This window comes from Lithobates pipiens, unplaced genomic scaffold (assembly GCF_037356315.1).
Source record: "Lithobates pipiens isolate NorthernLeopardFrog02 unplaced genomic scaffold, aLitPip1_a1.2 Scaffold_30, whole genome shotgun sequence".
Classification (NCBI taxonomy): Eukaryota; Metazoa; Chordata; class Amphibia; order Anura; family Ranidae; genus Lithobates; species Lithobates pipiens.
In genome coordinates this window covers 691,836-707,505 of record NW_027507791.1, presented here as the reverse complement: position 1 = coordinate 707,505, position 15,670 = coordinate 691,836, and the positions used below count along the sequence as shown (strand labels likewise).

Below are 15,670 nucleotides of genomic sequence, written 5' to 3'. Positions count from 1 at the left end.
ATACTGCACTTCTCTAGAGACTTTTGTCACAGGGTCATTTAAAAAAATGACAGGCAGAGGAAGAGGCAGGCCCTTCCGCAGGAGTGGTAAGGGTAGGGCAGGAGCAACAGACTTGAGCTAAAGTGGCAAATTGCAGAAGGTGCGTGCGATTACGTCAAAGGATGCACCAGACTTGGTTGAGTGACTTACTCAGCCTTACTCTTCTGCACCCTCCTCATCCTCTCGATCTGCACCCTCTTCTGCAGTGAGTTGCTGGCATCAGTGCTGGTGTCAGTGCTCTATATCACAGTGCTGGTGTCAGTGCACTCTATATCACAGTGCTGGTGTCAGTGCACTCTATATCACAGTGCTGGTGTCAGTGCACTCTATATCACAGTGCTGGTGTCAGTGCACTCTATATCACAGTGCTGGTGTCAGTGCTCTATATCACGGTGCTGGTGTCAGTGTTCTATATCACGGTGCTGGTGATCATCTTCTGCACCATCTTCATAGCCTACCCTGACCTTTCCTCTCCTCCATTGCCTTCATGCGCTCCTGAGTCCTGAATTGTCAAAATTTCACATATAAAAAAAAGAATGCTTGTCGTTGTCGATCCCAGATATACATGTGTTATGTCAGTGGCCATGTGGTGGGACTATATGTGCACAGCTAGTAAGTACTTTGTGGCTGGAAATATGACCTGTAGGTTTTCAAAGTTCGCCTGCCATTGAAGTCAATGGGGCCCGCCGCGAACTTTGCGGTTCGCAAACTTTCGACCGCGTTTGCGGTTCGCGTTCGCCAAACGCCCCGTCGGAAGTTCGTCCATCTCTACCTGTATTTATATATTTCCTATTTATCCATAGCATGGGGTTACATTGTAAATGCTAGATGGAGTGTTTACAATCTAAATATGGAAAATATAATCAAATATGGAAAATAAAACAGAAAGTAAGTAAAAATGTAAACATGTTAAAAAAGATGCAATAAAAAAAACAAAAGGTGTACTCCTTCCTGAGATTCGACATAGAGAGAAAAGATTTGACATAGAGAGAAAAGATTCAACATTATAGAGACAATAGCAAAAAAGGTAGAATGTACCTAACCTAACTCTATTAGTCCAAGATTATTTGACATAGAGAAAAAAGATTTGACATGAAGATTCGATGAAGCAGTGGCCACGAGCGGACATTTATGGTCAAATGCTCCGCCCATAGGCTATAGAAGAATTCTAATGTTGGTTGACTAGTAATAATAATTAATAAATATAATTATTACTAGTGTCATACAACATTAGAATTCTACTATAACTTGTAGGCCGAACAGTGACTGGAAATGTACGATTGCGACGTCATACAGTTTAGCTGCTCCGTCGAATCTTCTTAGAACATTCGACAGACATCATAAGCCTTCAATGACAGATTCAACCTTATTTCGGATTTTAGGACAAATGCATTTTTTAACGAAGCAAAATAAATAAAAACAAATTTTGGGAGTAACTAAATAAATGTATTTTTCGGACGAGAACGAAATTCCCCAAAAAAATATTTCAGAGTGCACATGTCTAATATATACAGGCACACGTGGCATAAACATAATGGATACATATATATCATGTGCTGCCAAGCTGATATATATGTATCCATTATATTTATACCGTGTGTGTGTGTGTGTGTGTGTGTGTGTGTGTGTGTGTGTGTGTGTGTGTGTGTGTGTGTGTGTGTGTGTGTGTGTGTGTGTGTGTGTGTGTGTGTGTGTGTGTGTGTGTGTGTGTGTGTGTGTGTGTGTGTGTGTGTGTGTGTGTGTGTGTGTAAATACTTTACTAGTGTTACAAATAAAAAACGTTCACTAAATACTTTACCTCCACAAGTCAATTGCCTCATTTAAAGTCCCACGTTCCCTTCTTAAAGACTTGGAGTGTAGACCGTGTATAGGACTCCACCTGCTGGCTGAAAACATTATAACATTACATTTTTTAGTAATCCAAACAATAACTAAAAATAAATAGTGAGACCTCAAATGGAGATAATCAAATAATTTGAGAAAGGGGTACCATCATCCTATTATTGACAATAAACTGAAACCATTGGGGGTGGTCTCTGGTTCCATGATAACTAAAAATACATATATAAACAGAATACAGGCATACCCCACCTTTAAGTACACAATGGGGTTTATTTACTAAAGCTGGAAAGTGCAAAATCAGCTTCACTACTGCAAAGAAACCAATGAGCTTCTAACCCCAGCTTGTTCAATTGAGCTTTGGTAATAAAACCTGAAAGCTCATTAGCTTCTAGTTTTTGGTCACTTTATATTATATATCTGTTTGCAATTGTATTAAATGTGGCTATTGTGTTTAAGCTAGAAGCACGACTTTAATCATTTTGTTTCAATTATAATTGGTTGAAATTCATACGGTTTTGACACATATTTGGTACACAATACACACATTGTGGAATAAGCGCACCATTCACTTTTATATGATACAATATTCTTGTTTGTTTATGAAAGTTGGTTCTATTTATAAAGATGTTATATATCACAACGGCTAAATTTGTATCTGTAGTGCATGTTCCAACCTTAATACTATAAATAATATCATGTTATTAGATTTTTACTTCAGGAGTATATAATGAGTTTGGAGATTTTATAGAAATGCTTAAATAATGCATTACAATTTTACTAAATCCATTAGATTTTAGTTGACAAAAAATTTGTGGGGGTTACGTTCATAGAGCACCCGCGAATTTTAAAAAAAAACACACATTTTGGCTGTTTTCACATAAATGCCTATAAATGCTTATATTTAGGCTAAATACTGTACAGTAATAATTTAATTTAATAAAAATACAGTAAAATGTATGGTTACTTACCAATAATGAATGATATTGATTGAAGATGATGATGAATTAGCTGTGCAGTACAATGCAGGTATGTAGTGTAATGAAGATAATGACTGCACAGCAAAGTAAAGTATTTACAACTCCTCGGGTGGCGCCTCTTTTTCAGGTGCTTCAGGAGAAGTTCTTCTGACGGGTCTTCTTCTGGTGGAGGTTCGTACTGAGTTTTCTTGATAGGTTTGAGGAACATTGTGATAGTTGCTGTTATTTCATGGTGGCGAGGAGGGTTTATATGTCTGAATGGCAGCATCAATGCCATTAATAACTTTGCGAGCCCAGACCATATAGGGATTCCAAGCTTCAATCATCCCTTGTAACTCCTTCGCTGTCCTAATAATCTGGGACAAACGTTCCAATGTCAGGCCCTACTCCTCCTCTTCTTGATCTGTCACTTCCTCCTCCTCTTCACTGGCAGACTTTGTTAACTCCAACAAATCCTCGTCCATCTGGGGTTCACATTGATAAGGTTGTTGACCTCATCTTGAGTGATGTCGTCAAAACCTTTGCCACCAAGTACCTTTGCCAGCCTCATGGCCTTGTCAACAGCCTCATGCTGAATTTCTTCAGGTGAAAAGCCCTTGTAGTCATGGACACACTCTGGCCACAGCTTCTTCCAGCATGCATTGAGGGTTTCCTTTTTCATCTCCTTAAGAGCAGCTTGAATGATGGACAGGCACATTGCAATCGTAAAGTTACACCAGTACCCATTTAATGTATGTAGCGCCGACTCCTGAAGCGCACGCGCTGTTTTTGTAAATTTCGTATTTCCTAAGACCATAGTTGGGTTTTAGGGTTAATTTCAGTAAATTATGGTTTCAGCATCAGTTTGGCTGGACTGTACTATGTTCAGCTTGGTCATAGGTGTAGGTGTCACCTATGACAGGCATTGGAACGCAATCTCTCTCTCTGAGCCAATCAGTGTGTTGCCTCGCTGTGTATTCTAGGAGAGGGTACTTAACCACTTCCCACCCGGCCAATGCACATATATGGCCGGGTGGGAGCCGTCCACTTCTGATAGGACGTTCAGGAACGTCCTTCAGAAGGAGCGGGATCGCGTGCGCGCGTGCCCGCGCAGTGGCGCGATACCGATGTGCTCGTGTCACCCAGACACGGCGCATCTCAGATCGGCAGGAGGGCTCTGTGATTGGCCCTCCTGATCACATGACGGCCGTGTCCAATCACGGCCATCATGTGATGTAAACAAACAGGCAATCGGCTCCTCCTCTCCTCACACAGAAGTCATCGCTGAGGAGAGGAGATCGCTGCAGCCGGCTGATGATCAGTGAGTATGAGCTGTTTTTTACAGCTTTTTACTCACTGATCATCAGTCTAGTGTAAACACACAACACACCACACAGTATAAACACAATGTCCCCACATATGTCCCCAAAACATACATGTCCCCAAATAATAAAAACACATGTCCCTAATAATAAAAACATGTCCCCCACATATGTCCCACTAAAATCACATGTCCCAATGATTATCTGCACACATATGTACGTGATCATTTGCGTACATATGTCCGTGATCACACAAACCAATTATTATACACTTAACGGAATTTTTTTTACCAAAAACATGTAGCAGAATACACTTTGGCTTAAATTTATGACAAAATTAGATTTTATTGGATTTCTTTTAAAATAGAAAGAAAATATTGTTTTTTTTCCAAATTTACGCTTTTTTTGCGCTTATATCGCAAAAAATAAAAAACGGAGTCGTGAATAAATAACACCAAAATAAAGCTCTATTTGTGCGAACAAAATGATAACATTTTCATTTGGGTACAGCGTAGCATGACCGCGCAATTGTCACTGAAAGTGCGAGAGCGATGAAAGCTGAAAATTGGGCTGGGAAGGAAGGGGGCGAAAGTGCCCTGTATTGAAGTGGTTAAGGTGCTGAGGTCACATGGTTCTGGGTTCCGGTCCAGAAGTATGTTCTGACTCTCTGGTCCTGGTCCTTCTGACAAGCCCCCAGAGGCCCTCATGGCCTGGGGTGTGGATCCATCCGTTTCCGAGTCTCGGGACTGGGTAGTCCGAGTCACAGTAACTGGAAGGAGAGTTCCAAGGTGGTCCGGTGCTGTCTCGGGTTTGGAGAGGCCCAGCAACTGAAAACGCAACCAGGAGAGGACTCTTCAGGAGAGGGCCATGCACGAGGCTGGCTGCTCGGTAAGAGCCTGGAAGCTAAGCTGAAAGGACACCAAGTGAATCCGCATTCTTACTGTAAGAGTTCCTAATTTCATCCTTCAGTTACAACTATGTTTCTGTGAGAGACTGTCTATTCTAAAGTTCTACAACCAAGTCTGTGGCAGAGACTTTTCTATACTTAAAGTGGGATTCCGCTCTTTTTTTTTCTTACCTGTCTCACAGGTGGGCGAGTGCTACCTTCGATTGGCATCCACGTCTGGCGTTTATTTGACCCCCGGCGCGACGAATCTTTTCCTCAGGATGACTTATAAAAACCTGCTCTGGCGTTTTCCATTTTAACTGTGGGCGTCTGAAGCCCACAGGCATTTACTTCCTGGTATATGACGACACCTGGCTCCCAGCATGCTCCGCTCCATCTTGCACAAGCTCAGTGAGAGCAGTGTAATGGCAGATACAGCTGCCTGCCCACTTTAAAAATGGCAAATTCGTACACGCCCTCGTCACGTGACCGGCGTCCTAACGAAATCTCGCGAGATTTCGCAATTTCATTGTCCCCCATGGATTCTTGGGAAATAGCTTACAAATTTCCCAGGGACCATTGCGAGGACGATAGCCACGCCTACTCCCACGGGAGGACAACCCGGAAGTCAGCTGAAACATCAGAAATAAAAGGTAAGTAAATAATATTTTTTTTTTCAGGGTTCGTTTGTTTAGGTAAGTATGCTATCTGTTGATTTTAACAACATGTACTTTCATTTTTAGGTACCAAACCACTTTAAATCACCTGTTGCTAAATTCACAAAGAGGAATTTATCAGATAGTAGAAATATCCTGTTGCGAATGGCTATTCCCTGGATCACCTAGAGAGAGGCATTTCAAGTGTCAGCAGTTCCAACAGTACCTGAGCTTTACTACCCATACCCTCTATTCCCTACTGAGAGACTGTGTTCTGTTTGACGTTTTTGCAAATAAAAATTCCTAAAGGGATTCAAGCGTCGGTCTCTGCAGTTTTTTGGGCCATTAACCTTGGGAAACCCCTAGACGCACACGAGGTGGAGAAGGCAACGGTAAGTCCAGCAAAACCAGCCGCTCAGTGTCAGTGCTACATGTAAAATTCTTGTCCATCTCCATTGCATCCACAAGGTGTTGAAGGTAATTCCAGGTATAAAGACCCTTGAAGGCACGGATCATGCCTTGGTCCATTGGTTGGATGAGGGAGGTGATGTTGACAGGGAGGTACTCAATCTGGACTCCCTTGCAATACAAATTCAAAGGGTGGCCGCCAGCATTATCCATAATGAGCATCACCTTGAAGTCCATGCCTAAGTCATGGAGGTATTCCTTGGCTTGAGGGATAAAGCACTGGTGAAACCAGTTTGAAGCTGGGACTTTGGTAATCCATGCCTTAGGGTTGTGCATCCAGTAGTCAGGCAGAAGGTTTTTATTTTTGTTTTTGAGGGCCCTAGGGTTTGTTGCTTTGTAGATGAGGCCTGATTTCATCATGTAACCAGCAGCATTGCCACACATAATGAGCGTCACTCTGTCCTTCTGTGCATTAAACGCTGGAGCTTTGGCTTCGTCCTTCTTGATGTAAGTTCTGGACAACATTTTCTTCCAGGACAAGCCCATCTTATCCATGTTGAAATCTTGTTCGGGCTTGTATCCCTTCTCCTCTATGATGTTCCTGAAGTCTTGGGGTACTTTTCCATGGCTTCTTAGTTGGCAGATGCTGCCTCTCCATGTAAAGAAACACTTTTAATATGGAATCGTTTCTGAAAACGATAATTTTTTTTTCCCGGAGCAAATCCAGTAGCTCAACCGTCTTCTGGAGTTTCTTAAACTTCTTCTGGTTCATTGCCAGAAGCCTTAGAAGGTGCAGGGCGCTTGGGCGGCATTTTAGGGCTTTAAGTAGAACAGAAAACACGCAAACACTCAGTGACACACTCACGATAACTATACGCAACTGTTATGATGCTGGGCAAAAATCCACAAAGGACTGAGGCCGCAAACTCTGTACCTGCCACTTTGCAGGGGTCGACTGTATAACTTTCGTATCTCGATGGAAAATAACTGTCACTTTTTTGAAAATATGTATCTTTTTCTCTGTGCGTTTGCAGTGAATTGAGTCTTATGTCTATTAAAATCTTTTTTATTATTCCGAATTGGCACAAGATACAGAATGGTGGCCATACAAGCTTCTGTTGGGAATAATCAATCTATAGTTACCAACCCATTCGATCAATATGCCACACAGGGAAAGCAGATTTATTTTGATAGTGATGATCTCATTGTAACTTATGATCAATTGCTTTTCTGCTTCCACCATGTAATCTCATAATCTGATCGACCAAAATATGATCATATTTATGAACAAAGTATCTTGGGATTCAAATTAATGGAAAATTTTAAATAATTTTCCACCCAGGCCAGTCAAATCAGTTTTAACAAATTTGATCTAAATTGAGTATGAGTGTGGAAAAAGAAAAATATGGTTTTCTTTAACTGCTTAAAGCGGTTGTAAACCGCGGCTGTTGAAAAAAAAAAAAAAAAAAAAAACCTGCAAAGCAATGGCATAATGCACATTATAAAAACACTCATCTTGGATGAAGCCCTCCAGCACTGTACTGTCACCACTGAGAGGGCTGATATCTTCCCCCCAAGTTTTTCTACTGGGTTTGCGGACTCCGGCTATATGATTGTCACTCCTGCGCATAAGTGCGGAAGCCCTCGGTATGTCGGACCTTCAGAATGCATCTGTCAATGACGTAACTGGCTGCCCGCAGGGTAAATATCTCCCAAACAGTGCATGTTTAGGAGATATTAATTTTACCTACAGGTAAGCCTTATTATAGGCTTACCTGTAGGTAAAACTGACCAAGTGGGGTTTACTACCACTTTAAAGTGTTACTAAACCCACAACAGTAAAATCAGTCTGTACATACAGTAAAGCATGCTCGTTATAGTCACTGTGGAACCTAAGGGGTTAATCCTCTGCATTGTGTAAAAAAGGCTGTTTGATCCTGTATGCACAGATCCTCCCCTTCTTCCACAGTTCCCAATCCATCTGCTGATCGTACAGAGCATTTTGGGCCAATCAGCACTGTCCAGATAGAGGATCATGGGTCCTGCAGCCTTATAGGGCAGTCAGAGGAGAATGAAAACCCCTCCTACAAGCTTTAACCAGACACTGATAGAAGTCATAAGAGTCCAGCTGCAATTTGTTATTGTATCTAAATCCTCTATTACAGCTAATGCCCTGTACACATGACCAGTTTTCCCATCAGAATAAACTCTGAAGGTTTTTCTGATGGAATTCCGCTAAAACTATCTTTTGTACACACACCAAAGTCCGATCGTCAAGAATGCTGTGACGTACAATACGTACGACGGGACTAGAAAAAGGAAGTTCAATAGCCAGTAGCAAATAGCTTCTGTTTCATACTTGCTTCAGAGCATGCATAGTTTTTGGTCCGTTGGAACAGCATACAGACGAGCGGTTTTCCCGCTAGCAATTGGTTCCATGGTAAATATTTAGAACATGTTGTATTTCTGGGTCCGTCAGAATTTTCAAAAACAAGTCCAATGAGGCCTACAAACGATCGGAATATGCAATGAAAAGCTTCCATCTGACTTTTTCTGTTAGACATTCCGCTCATGTGTACATGGCATAACTCTTCCCTATTTTTTTTATAATACCCTAGAGAATAAAATGGCGGTCGTTGCAATACTTTCTGTAACACCGTATTTGTACAACTGTCTTACAAGCACACTTTTTTTGGAAAAAATACACTCTTTTGAATTAAAAAGTAAGACAACAGTAAAGTTAGCCCATTTTTTTTATATATTGTGAAAGATAATGTTGTGTAATGATACCCAACATGTCACGCTTCAAAATTGTGTCCGCTCATGGAATGGCGACAAACTTTTACTCTTAAAAATCTCCATAGGCGACGTTTAAAAATTTCTACAGTTTAACCAATTTTGAGTTACAGAGGAGGTCTATGGCTAGAATTTTTGCTCTTGCTCCGACGATTGTGGTGATACCTGACATGTGTGGTTTGCACACCATTTTCATATGCGGGCGCTACTCACGCATACGTTCGCTTCTGCGTGCGAGCTTATCGAGACAGGGAGCTTTAAATTTATTTTATTTTATTTTTTATTTTGACACCGTCCTTTAAAAAAAAAATTGGGTCACCTTTTTTCCCATTACAAGGAATGTAGATATCCCTTGTAATAGAAAAATAGAAAAAAAAGCATGACAGGACCTCTTAACCACTTACAGACCGGACCATTTTGCTGGTCAAAGACCAGACCACTTTTTGAGATTCGGCACTGCGTCGCTTTAACTGACAATTGCGCAGTAATGCGACGTGGCTCCCAAACAAAATTGGCGTCCTTTTTTTCACACAAATAGAGCTCTCTTTTGGTGGTATTTGATCACCCCTGCGGTTTTTATTTTTTGCGCTATAAACAAAAATAGAACGACAATTTTGAAAAAAAACACATTATTTTTTACTTTGTTATAATAAATATCCCCCAAAATATATAAAAAAACGTTTTTTCCCTCAGTTTAGGCTGATACGTATTCAACATATTTTTGGTAAAAAAAAAAAAAAAAAAAAAAAAAAAAAAAAAAAAAAAAAAATCGCAATAAGCGATTATTGATTATTTTGTGCAAAAGTTATAGCGTTTACAATATATGGATAGTTTTATGGCATTTTTATTAGTATTTTTTTATTATTTTTATCACTAGTAATGGCGGCGATCAGCGATTTTTATATCAGACATTTTTGACACATTTTTTGGGACCATTGTCATTTATACAGTAATCACTGCTATATAAATGCAGTGATTCCTGTGTAAATGACACTGGCAGTGAAGGGGTTAACCAGTCCAGTGGGTGGCAATGTAGGGGTTAAGTGTTCCTAGGGGTGTGTTACTAACTGTGGGGGGGCTGGGCTTTCATTTAGTGAACACTGATCACATGTAGCAGAGATCAGCATCACTAGTTGCTAGGCAGAATGGAGAAATGCTGTTTACACGGCATTTCCTCCATTCAGCCGTCCCGTGAGACGATCACGGGTATGCCTGCGGCGATCGAGTCCACGGGACCCGCGACTGCACTCACGGGGGTGCCGACCAGCGGCGCGCTTGCGATGGCAGGGCGGCATTGAAGATTGGACGTACCTGTACGCCAATATGCCTGCCTGTGCCGTTCTGCCGACGTACATCGGCGTGCGCTGGTCGGGAACCGGTTAAATATGAGATTGTGGGGTCAAAAAGACCTCAGATCTCATATTTACACTAAAATGCAATAAATAAAAAAATGTAATTTGAAAAATATAAAAATAAATAATTCTCCTTTAAGAGCATTGGGTAGAAGTGACGTTTGATGTCGCTTCTGCCAATCAATCCTATGGAGGGCCATCTTCCCCTGACAGCCAGCCAAGCAGGATAAAGGACTCGATCATCTCTGCCACTACCGGTGGCTCTGGTAAGCAGAGACCACCAGAGCACAGCGGGAGGGGGGAGCCCCCCTCCCGCCACCCATAAAAGTGATCTTACAGGGAATCCACCACAGAGACCACTTATCTGAAAGAGGACCGCCCGCTGAAGAAGAGGATAGCTGCTGCCATGACAACGATATTCCTTTTCAAAGTGCCGCCGTATAATGCACGAGTTTAGTCAGGCCTAGGGCAGCACAAAACCTAAACACACTACTGTATAGGAGAGATCATTTTTGTAGAACAAGTTTATGTGCTAAATATAGGGATCTAGCCCACATAATATGCATCTCATCTGGTAATATTCCATCAGTCATACAGTGATCAGTGCATTTTTATAGCACTGATCAATGTAATGATGTTACTGGTTCCAAAAAAGTAGCATTTGGGGTCAGATTTGTCCGCCGTAATGTCTCAGTCCCGCTAAAAATCACAAATCTCTGCCATTACCAATAAAAAAAAAATAAAAGTCCCTAAATCTATCTCATAGTTTCTAGAAGCAATAACTTTTGCGCAAACCAATCAATATACGCCTATTGTGATTTTTTTTAGCGGCACTGAGACATTGCGGCGTAAACCAATGAATATATTTGTTTTTTTGTATATTTTTTTTTGGGATATGTATTATAGCAGAAAGTAAAAAAAATAAAAACCGCAGAGGTGATCAAATACTACCAAAGGAAAGTCTATTTGTGGGGAAAAAAAAAGGACAATTTTGTTTGGGTACAGTGTCGCACGACCGTGCAATTATCAGTTAAATCAACGCAGTGCTGCAATGGTCTGGTCATTAAGGGGGCTTATCCTTCCCGAGGCTGAAGTGGTTAAAATGCAAATTACTTTCCTAAAAGGCTTAAAAAAAAGTTAATACATTCTGTATTCTATGTTCTTTACAGATGCACTGTATATACATGTGTGTGTTTCAGTTTGATTTGTTAGCTGAGAAAGAGGCTTTTTTTAAATGTTTACATTTACATTTGATGCTGCTTTAATAATATTACATTTGTAACACTTAATAAATAATACATGTTCATTTGTTTAGAAAGCCTGTTTCATGAAACCATTCCTTTTTAAAAAAAAACATTATTGTATTATTTTTATATAAAAACCAAACATATATAAAATACATTTGGAATAAAAGTTTTACCAACTCAAAACAATAGAGTAGGTTACAATTTAATATCACAACAAAGTAACTAAGTAATAGGGCAGCACAGTGGTGTATTGGTTAGCACTTTCGCCTAGCAGCAAAAGGGTCGCTGGCTTGAACCCCAACCATAAGGGCCGGTTCACACTGCAGGCGATGCGAGGCGACACTGACTTGCCTCGCCGCGACCTCAGCGGCAACTTGCAGATGACTTCTGTATAGAAGTCAATGGAAGTCGCCCGAAAGTAGTACAGGAACCTTTTTTCTGAGTCAGAGCGACTCGAGTCGCTCCTCTCAGAACGGTTCCATTGTACAGAACGGGGGCGACTTGTCAGATCGAGGCGAGGCAAGTCGTGTCGCCTCGCATCGCCCGCAGTGTGAACCGGCTCTAACACTACCTGCATGTGACCCGAGTGTGACCTAGGGATCTTAGTGAAAAGTTCCTTGAGGGCAGGAACTGATATGAATGTACAATGTATATGTAAAGTGCTCCATAAATTTGCAGTGCTATATAAGTACTTGAAATAAATAAGTTAATGTATGTGTTCCTAGCTTAAACTTTTCTATAAACTGGAAAAATTGAGTTGGCTTTACTTGAACCTATGGTCTATAAACTGGAAAAATGTTGTTGGTTTTACTTAAAAAAATGCCTTAGATAAAATCTTAGAGGGATTATATTGCAGCTGAAATTTAGAGGTCTGACTTTAATAATATTGCATAGTGCATGCATATTTGAAGATATTGATAGAAGTTATTATTCGATAATTGATAGCGTTCTTTAAGTGCATTAAAAGATAGCAAACCACCCCCTTCATATAACTGATGCAGGAATTCTATACCGGTCTTCTTCCACCCTACAAACTCAGGTAGCTTATTTAATTCCCATAAACAAGAGTTATCCCATATAGGAATGTGTTTCGTATAGCCTTTATGTTGAGTAATAGTCCATACTACTTCCCATAACCTATGAAATAAATGGAAAGTGGGAAACGTTCTTTTAATATGAAATCAATGAGCCACTACTGATTGGACAAAGGGAGACATTCTAACTTTAGATAATATGATCTTCTGTATGGGGTCCTACATATCTACATCCTCCAAGTCCCAACCATACCAATGTTGTAATTGCAATGCAATAAAATATAGTCTTGCATTGGGTATTGCAATTCCCCCACTATCCTTCGCCAGCTGCAATATTTTGAGTCTGATTCTAGGATTTCCATATTTCGTTGATAGTCTTAAATAACCAGTGTCAATGATACTGGACAGTTATGCAATATATATAACAGTTGGGCATCCACACCATTTTCACCAAATTTCCCCTACCTCTCACCGTCAGCGGAAATTTACTCCATATTTTGCCTACGTGCCGAAATTTACCAATTAGAGGAACCAGGTTCATGTCAATATACTCAGAAACTTTGGGAGTAATTATCACTCCCAAATATTTAAATGATGTAACCTGAGCAATTTGATGAGCCTGGTGCTGAAGCTCCATATGTATAATGTCAAGAGGCAGTATTACCGATTTGTCCCAGTTAATGCTAAATCCTGAGAAGGACCCATAAACATCCATTAAGGACATAACTGCAGACAAAGATGACAATGTAAAAAAAATAAAAAAATTTTGCACTGGGATCATATACTGAACAATGAAATCAATAATTGGTATAGAAGCAGCTGACACTATATGCAAGGATTAGCACAAATTGGTAAGTAGAGAATGGTGTTAGCCCTTGTACACACTGTCAGAGATTCCGACGGAATGTGTCCGATCGGACCGTTTTGTCGGATATTCCGACTGTATGTGGTCTACATCGGACTGTTTCCGTCGGAGTATCCGACGGACCAAGTTTTCCAACTTGTTGGTAAAATTTTCCGACAAAATGCTCTGATCGGACATACTCTGATCATGTGTAGAGAATTCCGATCGGACAAAGTGCCACGCATGCTCAGATCAAATTCCTACACCAAAGCTATTGGCTACTAGCGTGAACGTAGTCCCGTCGTAACGAAATAACGTAATCACGTCGGATTTTCCGACAACTTTGTCCGACCGTGTGTATGCAACAGTTTCGGACAAAATCCGACGGATTTGGTTGTCGGAATCTCCGACCGTGTGTACAAGGGCTAACACTAATAAAATCATAAACAAAGTCCAACATGAACCAACTGTATAATATTAATGTAAATTCACCTTAAACAGGTGAATACAATTCATTTAAAAGTCCATAAATGACCGAAAGGATGTGTCTTGAGGTATCACAATTGTGAAGAAACTGCCACCATCACCCAAACACACTGCCTCTTACCCTCTAGGTAGATAAAAACAAGCATGGATATTTTTCAATAGCAGCTCCTCAGCAGCATGGGGGATATATACTGAAGCTCGTCCGCAACGTTCAATACTGTTATATATCTTAGAGATATGCATCTTTGGTATGCTTGTGATTGCTTTGGTTCTTGGTCCTGGTTTTGCTGGCAGCATTCAACCAGCACACTAATGGTTTAGTTCAGCAGCATCAAAAAGAGAGAAGACTTCAATGAGAATTTACGCCCTTGGTCTCCATGAATGTGCTCTTCACTGGCTCTCATCCTACCTATTCCACTGCACCTTCAGAGTCATTTAAAATTCTACTTCCTCCTCTCCTCCTCTCCTCCTCTCCTCCTTTCTACTGTATGTCCGTGTCCCCCAAGGTTCTGTTCTTGGACCTCTCCTATTCTCAATTAGGGATAAGCTTTGTGTTCGAGTCGAACATACGTTCGACTCGAACATCGGCTGTTCGCCCCGTTCGGCGAATTCCGAACGTTATGGGCCGTTCACACCAAATTCGTGCGGCGCTCACGGCCCACAATGCACTGCTATGGCGCAGTGCATTGCTGGCTCATGATTGGCCAAGCATGCACTGTGACCCCACATGCTTGGCCAATCACAGCGCCGGCAGCGAGGAGAGCCATGATTGGCCACAGGCAGGATGCCTGTGGCCAATCATAACTCAGGCTGTGTAGTACACGCCCCACACTATATAAGGCCGCCAGCGCGGCGGCCTTGTGTAGTGTGTTGGCATCTGTAGCAGTTAGTGGGTGTTCTGTGTACCTTCAACACAGTATACACCGATCGTTATCGGCCGATTTTTCGTTCTTGCTCTTCTGTAGTGGTTGTCTGCGTGCCCTGACCGCAGTATACACAGCTATATTCACCTATATATCTAGATATATCTATAGATATATCCATCTTTTATAATAGAGCTGTCAGTCAGTGTTAGGAGATTGTGCGTGCTGTCTGCGTGCTCTGAACGCAGTATATACCGCTATATCCACCTATATAGCTAAATATCTTGCTCGTTTTAGTTTCAATATGTTTTTATTTATAATGCAAAGTAAGACAACAAGATAATAGCACAAAAAGTACAGTCAGTTAACATCAAAATTCTAAAAGATGTGACTACCAACCTAAACATCAGCCAGGTCCTCCAACAGTAAGATTGGGAGTGCAGTTTCTCAAAGCCATAAGTTAAATATAAACTATATGTAACCAAAATATTGATGGACTGCACATTACTTAGCAACCTAGAAGAGTATGGTGCTTCATCAACCAGAATTTAAAGTATGCCCCACACTCTGCTAGGCCCACTTACACCTCACCCAGGGAGCCATATGTGCCCACATTGTCAGGGGCAATAACAGTGCAGAAAACAGAGCAGGGTGAAGGGGGGGGGGGGGGGGGAGGAAGGAGGAAAAAAAAAAAAAAAAAAAAGGCGGGGGGGGGGGGGGATTCCCCTACGCCCCTCTGCCGCAAGTATCAACCTCATGAAGTTACGCCTGACATTTTGTAAATTATAAGAATGTCTTGTTAGACAGTAAGTATAGAGAAGAAAAAGAAAAAACAGAAAGGAAAGAAAAGAAGAAAGAAGAAGAGGAAAAGGGAAAAAAAAAAAAAAAAAAAAAAAAAAAGAAGGAGGGAAAGGGAGGGTCAACCAGTGGCAGATCACA

At 41.1% G+C, this 15,670-nt stretch overlaps 1 long non-coding RNA gene across 2 annotated transcripts in view; it reads right to left on the bottom strand.

Annotated features, from left to right (window-relative positions):
• Positions 1-15,670, bottom strand: part of LOC143942019 (uncharacterized) — a 121,170-nt gene that overhangs the window by 96,159 nt on the left and 9,341 nt on the right. For both annotated transcript variants that reach the window (XR_013264635.1, XR_013264634.1), the window contains exon 2: positions 1,838-1,925. This is a non-coding gene — a long non-coding RNA (uncharacterized LOC143942019). The remainder of the gene's footprint in view (positions 1-1,837; positions 1,926-15,670) is intronic.